This window comes from Neomonachus schauinslandi, chromosome X (genome assembly GCF_002201575.2).
Source record: "Neomonachus schauinslandi chromosome X, ASM220157v2, whole genome shotgun sequence".
In the NCBI taxonomy this organism is placed as follows: Eukaryota; Metazoa; Chordata; class Mammalia; order Carnivora; family Phocidae; genus Neomonachus; species Neomonachus schauinslandi.
The window spans coordinates 48,511,235-48,521,412 of NC_058419.1; positions in this window are offsets into that span (position 1 = coordinate 48,511,235).

A 10,178-nucleotide genomic window follows, 5' to 3' on the forward strand; every position below is an offset into this window, starting at 1 on the left:
TTTCTCTGCTTGACTTATTTCACTTAGCATAATCTCCTCCAGTCCCATCCATGTTGATGTAAAAGTTGGGTATTCATCCTTTCTGATGGCTGAGTAATATTCCATTGTATATATGGACCACATCTTCTTTATCCATTCATCTGTTGAAGGGCATCTCGGCTCTTTCCACAGTTTGGTTATCGTAGACATTGCTGCTATGAACATTGGGGTGCATATGGCCCTTCTTTTCACTACATCTGTGTCTTTGGGGTAAATACCCAGGAGTGCAATTGCTGGGTCATAGGGTAGCTCTACTTTTCATTTTTTGAGGCACCTCCACACTGTTTTCCAAAGTGGCTGTACCAACTTGCATTCCTACCAACAGGGTAAGAGGGTTCCCCTGTGTAGTCTCTATTCAGATAACATATAAGACCTAAAGGAATTTTAGACTTTAAGTATCTTGAAAGAAATTAGCATAGTGGGGTTTTTGTGGCAGACCTGATATTTGAGTAATAAGACTCCTTTTAGAAGATTGCTATGAGACTTAAATGAGATACTATAGGCAATGCCTTTATCACAATGACTAGCAATAAGGATGTAAGCTAATAGTTTTGTTATACTTCTATCTAGTTTGTACTTGTCCCAGCACCTGAAGAGTTAATTATAGCATTTTTTTTTTTTTTTAACTTAAAAGTCTGGCTAGAACAAATGTGGGCAGTAAGAAAATTTGTTTACCTTTATAAAGTGCCCAAAAGTGCTTCCAGGAACAATTAACATTTAGGTAGAATTACAAGAGTTTGTATATTTTGCAGCTAATGAGTTTATTTTTGAAATCCTTCCACTTTGTGGCACATTCAGTTTTGTGGCATGTGTTTTACTGATGAAACCCTTAGGTTCTATACTGCTTGGCCAATTCATAACTATTTCCCTTTAATATAAACAGATCTTGAGAATCCAAATCAGAATCACTCTCTGATCCTTTCAATGGGTCCATTCTGAGCAGCAAACCATACACTTGACCTGGTCCCATCTTAATCCAATATTACTAGATAAATAGAAAGGCCCCAACATTGCTGCAAAGCTTTACAGTCTACCAGTGCATAGGCAAAGACCGCTCAGCCTGCTGGGCTGCCTCTGCTACAGCAGTAGAATGTTACAAAGTGACATACTCTTACTCAGTTAGTGAGTGATCATTGTGGGTTTAGAGTTGTACCAAGGGTGCAGCTGCTGCTTTTACCCTGACTATTAAAGTTTGCAACTATGGCCCATGTGGTCTAATGTTAGAACCATGGCCTTCATCTCAAAACAAACAAACAAAAACAAAACAAAACAAAACAAAAGACTCTCGGGAATAACCCAGGAAGAGAACTCCAAAGACTGAATCTTTCCATCTGTTCTTTTTTTTTTTTAAGTCAACTTCACGAATTTGGCACATTGTCAGCTTTATCAGACATGACAAAAAAATGAAACCTCTGATATTGTGAGTAATGCAAACTGGAGGCTGAGAAACAGTTTCATTAATTCTAGCTATGATCTTGTATATGGAGCTTGTAAAAATGTGTTAAGGAAACATAACTCAGGACTGGAGTCTGAAAGCATTAAGGGAGGGCTCTCATGCATGTACAATTTGTTGCAGCTTGTATATTCCAGCAGAACAAGGAAGACTTCTTGGCTGAGCAACACCAAGCTGCCCTGGCCTACAGCCAACGAGAAGCTGCCACCACTTTAAACTCTCATTTTCCTCCAATAAACTGTGTTCAAAACAACCACTCCCAACTTCCTTCTTTCTTTTATAAAAGGATGGTCTCCTCCTTTGTTCTCCAGACTTGCCAATGGTTTGTCATTGTTTGCTTGTCCCAATTTGCAATTCCTCAGCTATTCCTGAATAAACTCGATTTTGCTGGCTAAATCACTTACCTTTTTCTTTTAAAAGGTTGAAAAACTCAATCCTCACTCTTCCAGTGATGTGTTTAGAGGAATACCTTTCAAATTGCTACAGATTCTTAAGCCTCCATCATCACTTTTCACATATGCCTCTTTCTCACATCTTTGCCATAGGTGTTATTTTTTTAAGATTTTATTTATTTATTTGATAGAGAGAGACAGATAGTGACAGAGATAGTGAGAGAGAGCACAAGCAGGGGGAGAGGCAAAGGGAGAGGGAGAAGCAAGCTCCCCGTAGAGCAGGGAACCCAATGTGGGGCTCAATCCCAGGACCCTGAGATCATGACCTGAGCCGAAGACAGACGCTTAACCAACTGAGCCACCCAGGCACCCTGCCATAGGTGTTTCTTTTCTTTTTTTTTTTTTTTAAGATTTTATTTATTTATTTGACAGAAACACAGCGAGAGAGGGAACACAAGCAGGGGGAGTGGGAGAGGGAAACGCAGGCTTCCTGCCGAGCAGGGAGCCTGATGCGGGACTCAATCCTGGGACTCCAGGATCATGACCTGAGCTGAAGGCAGACGCTTAACGACTGAGCCACCCAGGCGCCCATGCCATAGGTGTTTCTAAGAAATGAGGAACACATCTTGCTTCCATGTACCTGTCTAGTAATGCCTTTCTTGTTATCAGAGGGAGGCCTCTTGGGAGGAGCATACTATTCTTACTTATGGGCAGTCAAAATATGTTGAAAGGGAAACCAACTTCTTTAAATCAGTTGTGCCTCAGAAGAGGAAACATAAATCACAATTCCCAAGTTATCAGCTTGGGATAACTGTGTCCTCCATGCATAAGCATATATGGAATTTTTAGAATATAATATAACAGATAACCTAAAAAATTAAAGATCACTCATAGAATTGTGTTATTAAAAATGTAATAAATGAAATAACTCAAAAGATAAATCATTTTGCCCAACATTTCTGCCAGTATTAGAATAAGTCTTTTTTTGTTCCTTCTGTGAGAGTAATTGTGCTGCTACTTGCTAATATTTCATAGCACATATTAAATGCGCTATGGATGTGGGTCCTTAGTCTTATAAATTCTTCAGGCAAAGAAATGGATACAGCTTCACATACCAAGATGTTTTCCTGGCTAAGAGATCAAGAAAAGAAACGCTTCTTAAAATTCATGAATGTATGTCATATGTCCTAAGGGTAGAGAAAGAGTGAATGTCAACAGGCCCTGCAATACAGTTCTCCAAAAAAAATTCCAACTGAAGTTTAGATGCAATAGAGCAGCAGAATTTCGTTGCCTTTAATGCATACTTTAAGGCCTTTGCAATTGATTTGATAGGATAAGAGACATAGAGGAAAGATGGAGAGAGGAGGAGAGATGATGAAGGGCCAGATAGCTTTATCAACAAAGAAACGGACAGGATCATTCAAAATAGCTGGGCTTTGGGGTGGGGCAGCCTAGCAGTATGCAGGGGAAAAAAAATGATCACAAAACATCTTTGGCATTTTTATTTATATCCAGCGGAAGAGGTGAATATATTGTAGCAATTCCTTCCTAAAAAGGAAACACTTTCTATCTGATATAAGTGTGGACAATTGTTTCCCACAATAATCGGGTGCCCACAAACTATTTTTCGCTTTTTGATTATTCATTAAAGAAAGTGATGGAAAAGAATAAAATTGACTTTTACGTTTTTCTGCAATGCCACATCAGGCTTCTCTTTTCACATTTCTTTTTTAAAGGAAAGAAAAAACTGAAAAAGTGCAAAGGAGGAAGGAAACAGGTTAGTTTAAACTGGTAGGAATATTAACTCACTAGAACACTTGCCCCAGTAGTGAATTTAACCAAGACAACCACACTAGGGAATTTCTGTGGTATAAGGAAGTTCAATTTATACTTTTTTTGTTGGCATTAGGTTATGAATGAAAGAATATGGATTATAAGGGGGAAAACTAGTTTGAGAACCAGAAACCCTGCATCCACTACCCTCCAAAGGCAGGACAAAAGCAAAAACAAAAAAGGTCTAAATATAGTAGGTGCAATTTAATTTAGATATTAGGGGATCATGGAATTTGGAACTTAATCCAATCAAAGGTACATTGATTTCAATTTCTAACTCCTACAATATCTCTGAGACTCAGTTTTCTTGTCTATTAAGTAGAACTAGTATTGCCTAACTTATAGGATTTTTATAAGGAATAGACATGATCATAAGAAGACTAATACATAGCTGACATGAATCAATAAAATTGTGTTTACTGTTATTGTTCTCACAGGTTTCTACCCAGAGAATGCATAAAATATTAATGTGCCTTGTGAATTCCCAAGACCTGATCTACATCCAGTCAAAAACCACAGTATTCCTGGATCTCTGTCACATTGTTAATATTAGAGAAAAATAAGAATTTGGGGAAGGATGGGCGCTCCAGGACTAGGTGGGGATAGGTTAGAAAAGATTCAGTTTCCTTCACACAATTCCCAAAACCATTGGAAATTAGGGAACCACAATGGCACATAGTATTCCACACATTTTGATGTCATTTTACCTAATGTTGGTGATCCTGAGATTTGATGGTGTTGTAGCTGTATGCTATTTCCAATTCAGAATCAGATGCAACTGTAACATTTTCTTTAATTTTCTTAGCCATATTTTGAGAACTTTAGAATAAAGTTGAATGCTAGAAACTGTAACTTTAGGAATCTATTCAGGACATACAAGCCTGTTTTTCAAAATTTTTTAAAATTTAAATTCAACTTAGTTAACATACACTGTATTATTAGTTTCAGGGGTAGAATTTAGTGATTCATCAGTTGCATATAACCCCCAGTGCTCATTACATCAAGTGCCCTCCTTAATGCCCATCACCCAGTTACACCTCCCCCCCACCTCCCCTCCAGCAACCCTCAATTTGTATCCTAGAGTTAAGAGTCTTTTATGGTTTGCTTCCCTTTCAATTTTCATATTATTTTATTTTTCCTTCCCTTCTCCTATGTCCATCTGTTTTGTTTCTTAAATTCCACATATGAGTGAAATCATATGGTATTTGTCTTTCTCTGGCTGACTTATTTTGCTTAGCATAATACCCTCTAGTTCTAGCCACATCATTGCAAATGTCAAGATTTAATTCTTTGTGATGACTGAGAAATATTCCATTGTATATACATATACCACTTCTTCTTTATCCATTCATCTGTTGATGGACATCTGGGCTCTTTCCATTGTTTGGCTATTGTGGACATTGCTGGTATAAACATTGGGGTGCATGTGCCCCTTCGAATCACTATGTTTGTATACTTTGGATAAATACTTAGTAATGCCATTGCTGGGTCATAGGGTAGTTCTATTTTTAACTTTTTGGGGAACCTCTATACTGTTTTCCAGAGTGGCTGGACCAGTCTGCATTCCCACCAAAAGTGGGACACTTTTTTATGTGTCTGTTATCCATCTGTATGTCTTCTTTGGAGAAATATATGTTCATGTCTTCTGACCAATTCTTTATTGGATATTTTGTTTCTGGGGGGGGTTGAGTTTGATAAGTTCTTTATAGATTTTGGATACCAGCCCTTTATCTGATAAGACATTTGCAAATATCTTCTTCCATTCCGTAGGTTGCCTTTTAGTTTTGTTGACTGTTCCTTTGCTATGCAAAAGATTTTTATCTTGATGAAGTCCCAATAGTTCATTTTTGCCCTTGCTTCCCTTGCCTTTGGATACATGTCTAGCAAGAAGTTGCTGCAGCCAAGGTAAAAGAGGTTGTTGCCTGTGTTCTCAGGATTTTGATGGGTTCCTGTCTCACATTTTGGTCTTTCATCGATTTTGAGTTTATTTTTGTGTATGGTGTAAGAAAGTGGTCCAGTTTCATTCTTCTGCATGTGGCTGTCCAATTTTCCCAACAACATTTGTTGAAGAGATTGTCTTATTTCCATTGGATATTCTTTCCTGCTTTGTTGAAGTTGACCATAGAGTTGAGGGTCCATTTCTGGGTTCTTGTTTCATTGGTCCATGTGTCTGTTTCTGTACTAGTACCCTACTGTCTTGATGATTACAGCTTTGTAATGCAGCTTGAAGTCTGGAATTGTGATGTCTCCAGTTTGGTGTTCTTTTTCAATATTACTTTGGCTATTCGAGGTCTTTTCTGGTTACATACAAATATTAGAATTGTTTGTTCCAGGTCTGTGAAAAATGCTGATGGTATTTTTATAGGTATTTCATTGAATGTGGAGATTGCCTTGGATAGCATAGACTTACATTTCTTTGTGTCTTCCACAATTTATTTCATAAGTGTTCTATAATTTTCAGAGTACAGATCCTCTATGTCTTTGGTTAGGTTTATTGCTAGATATCTTATGGGTTTTGGTGCAATTATAAATGGGATTGATTCCTTGGTTTCACTTTCTGCTGCTTCGTTGTTAGTGTGTAGAAATGCAACTGACTTCTGTGCATTGATTTTATATCCTGTGACTTTGCTGAATTCCTGTATGAGTTCTAGCAATTTTTGGGTGGAGTCTTTTGGGTTTTCTACATAGAGTATCATGTCATCTGTGAAGAATGAATGTTTGACTTCTTTGCCAATGAGGATGCCTTTTTTTTTTCTTTATGTTGTCTGCTGAGGAGAGGACTTCCAGTACTATGTTGAATGACAGTGGTATTAGTGGACATCCCTGCCATGTTCCTGATCTTAGGGGAAAGCTCTCAGTTTTTCCCCATTGAAGATGATATTCACTGTGGGTATTTCATATATGACTTTCATGATATTAAGTTATGTTTCTTCTATACCTATACTTTGAAGAATTTTAATCAAGAAAGGATGCTGTATTTTGTCAAATGCTTTTTCTGTATCTGTTCAAAGGATCATATGGTTCTTGTCTTTTATTAATGTGGTGTATCACATTGATTGATTTGTGGATGTTGAACCACCCTTGCATCCCAGGAATAAATCCCACTTGGTCATGGTGAATAATCCTTTTAATATACTGTTGGATCCTACTAGCTAGTATCTTGGTGAGAATCTTTGCATCCATGTTCATCAGGGATATTGGTCTATAATTCTCCTTTTTGCTGAGGTCTTTGTTTTTGGGATCAAGGTAATGCTGGCCTCACAGAATTAGTTTAGACATTTTCTCTCCATTTCTATTTTTTTTTTGGAACAGTTTCAGAAGACTAGGTATTCTTCTTTAAATGCATGGTAGAATACACCTGGAAGCCATCTGGGCCTGGACTGTTGTTTGTGGGAGATGTTTGAATACTGATTCAATTTCTTTGTTGGTTATGGATCTGTTCAGGTTTTCTCTTTCTTCCTGTTTTGGTTTTGGTCGTTTTTATGTTTCTAGGAATTTATCCATTTCTTCCAGATTCCAATTTGATGGCATATAATGCTCATAATATTCTCTTTTAATTTCTTCAGCATTGGTTGTGCTCTCTCCTCTTTTATTTATGATTTTAATTATTTGAGTCTTTTTTCTTTTTGATAAGTTTGGCTAGGGGTTTATCAATCTTACTAATTCTTTCAAGGAACCGGCTTCTCATTTTGTTGTTCTGTTCTACTGCTTTTATTATTACTATTATTTTTATATCATTGATTTCTGCTCTAATCTTTATTATTTCCCTTCTCCTGCTGGATTTAAGTTTTATTTGCTGTCTTTTTCCAGCTCCTTTAGGTATAAGGTTAACTTGTGTATTTGAGACTTTCTTGTTTCTTGAGGAATGCCTGTATTGCTATATACTTCCCTTAGCTAAGACCACCTTTGCTGCATCCCAAAGGTTCTCAACTGTCATGTTTTCATTTTCATTTTCTTCCACATATTTTTTAAAGTCTAATTTACTAGTTGACCCATTTATTCTTTAGTAGGATGTTCTTTAACCTACATGTATTTCTGGTCCTTTCAAATTTTTTCTTGTGGTTGACTTCAAGTTTCATAGCATTGTGGTCTGAAAATATGCATAGAGTGACTTCAATCTTTTTGTACCTATTGAGACCTGATTTGTGACCTAGTATGTGATCTATTCTGGAGAATGTTTCTTGTGCACTCAGAAAGAATGTGTATTTGGCTGCTTTAGGATGAAATGATCTGAATATATTTTTTAAGTTCATCTGTTCCAGTGTGTCATTCAAAACCCTTGTTTCCTTATTGATCTTCTGCTTAGATGATCTGTCCATTGCTGTGTGTGGGGTGTTCAATCCTCCACTATTTTTGTATTATTATCAATGTGTTTCTTTAATTTTGTTATTAATTGGTTTATATATTTGGCTGCTTCCAAGTCAAGAGCATGAATATTTATAATTTTTACATCTTCTTGTTGGATAAACCCTTTTATTATGATATAGTGTCCTTCATCTCTTATTACAGTCTTTGCTTTAAAATGTAGTTTGTCTGATATAAGGATGACTACTCCAGCTTTCTTTTGTTGTCCATTAGCATAATAAATGGTTCTCCACCCCCTCACTTTCAATATAGAGGTGTCTTTGGGTCTAAAATGAGTCTCTTATAAGCAGCATATTGATGGGTCTTGTTTTTTTATCCATTCTGATACCCTATGTCTTCCGATTGGAACATTGAGTCCATTTACATTCAGAGTAATTATTGAAAGATATGAATTTAGTGCCAATGTATTACTTGTAAAATCACTGTTCCTATGGATTGTCTCTATTCCTTTCTGGTCTTTGTTAACTTTTGGTCTCTCTCTGCTCAAAGGGGCCCCTTAATATTTCTTGCAGGGCTGGTTTAGTGCTCATAAATGCCTTTAGTTTTTGTTTGTCCTGGAAACTCTTTTATCTCTCCTATTCTGGATGACAGCCTTGCTGGATAAAGTATTCTTGGCTGCATACTTATCCCATTTAGCACATTGAATATATCATGCTAGTCTTTTCTGGTCTGTCAGGTCTCTGTGGACAGGTCTGCTGCCAGCCTTATGTGTATACCCTTGTCCTGAGTTGCTTTCAGGATTTTCTCTTTATCTTTGAAATCTGCAAGCTTCACTATAATCCATCGAGGTATTGACCTGATTTTGTAGATTTTAAGGGGCTTTCTCTGTGTCTCCTGAACTTAAATGCCTGTTTCCTTCCCCAGATTAGAGAAGTTCTCTGCTATAATTTGTTCAAATAAACCTCCTGCCCTTTTCTCCCACTCCTTATCTTCTGGGATCCCTATAATACAGATATTATTTCGCTTTATGGAATTGCTGAGTTCTCTAAATCTCCCTTCATGATCTAATAATTTTCTTTCTCCCCCCCCTTTTTTTTTCAGCTTCCTTATTTTCCATCATTTTATCTTCTGTATCACCGATTTGCTCTTGTGATTCTTTCACCCTTGTTTTTATTGCCTCTACTTAGGACTGCTCTTGGTACTAACATTTTTAATTTTGGCCTGACCAGATTATAGTTCTTTTTATCCCTATAGAAAGGGATTCTCTAGTGTCTTCAATGCCTTTTTCAAGCCCAGCTGTATCTTTATAATCATTGTTTTAAATTTTAGTTCAGACATTTTACTTATATCTGTATTGATTAAATCCCTGACAGTGAGTAATACTTACTGTTCTTTTGGGGTGAATTTTTCCATTTTGTCATATTGTCCAGAAAATAAAAGAAGAAAGAGAAAAAAATAACAATAACAACAGTGACAATAGAAAGGAAATAAAGTAAAATAATAAAATAAAATAAAATATAAAATAAAATAAATCTAGATCCTGAGTGTGTTTTGGTTTACTTGTTAAAAGAAACTAGATCCCAAAATAAGAAATAAAGAAAAACTTATATATAAATATATATATATATATATATATATAATATGAAATGAAAGGAAACAAAAATACATATACATATATATATAACATATATATAAAAATTAAAATTAAAAAAGAATAAAAAAAGAATTGAAAAAATAAGAAAATAACTGAAAAAATAATGCTAAAATTCTAAAGAATAAAAATACAAGGAATGCTATATACTGTTTTCCCCCAAAGCTGAAGCTCTGCAGCCCTCTGTAATCAGTAAACTTGGTGAGAGCAATTTGTTTGTGCTGGTCTTCTGGGAGGGGGGCTGTAGCACTACTTCTCAGGTGAACTTGCCCTAGTGTAGCTGCACTTCCCATGCCCAGAGGCAGAGCTCTGTGTCGGCAGCTCTGGATTCCACTATGTGGTGCTGTTTTGTTCCCTGAAGACTTTTAGCACCAAAGGCAGGATGAATATGGCTGTGCCCCAGTCTCTAGCCCTGGAGCTGAAAATTCATGTCACCCCACTCTTCAGTGAGCCCTCACAGCAAAGCAATCAATCACTCTTGTCTCCCTATTTTCCATCAGAATTC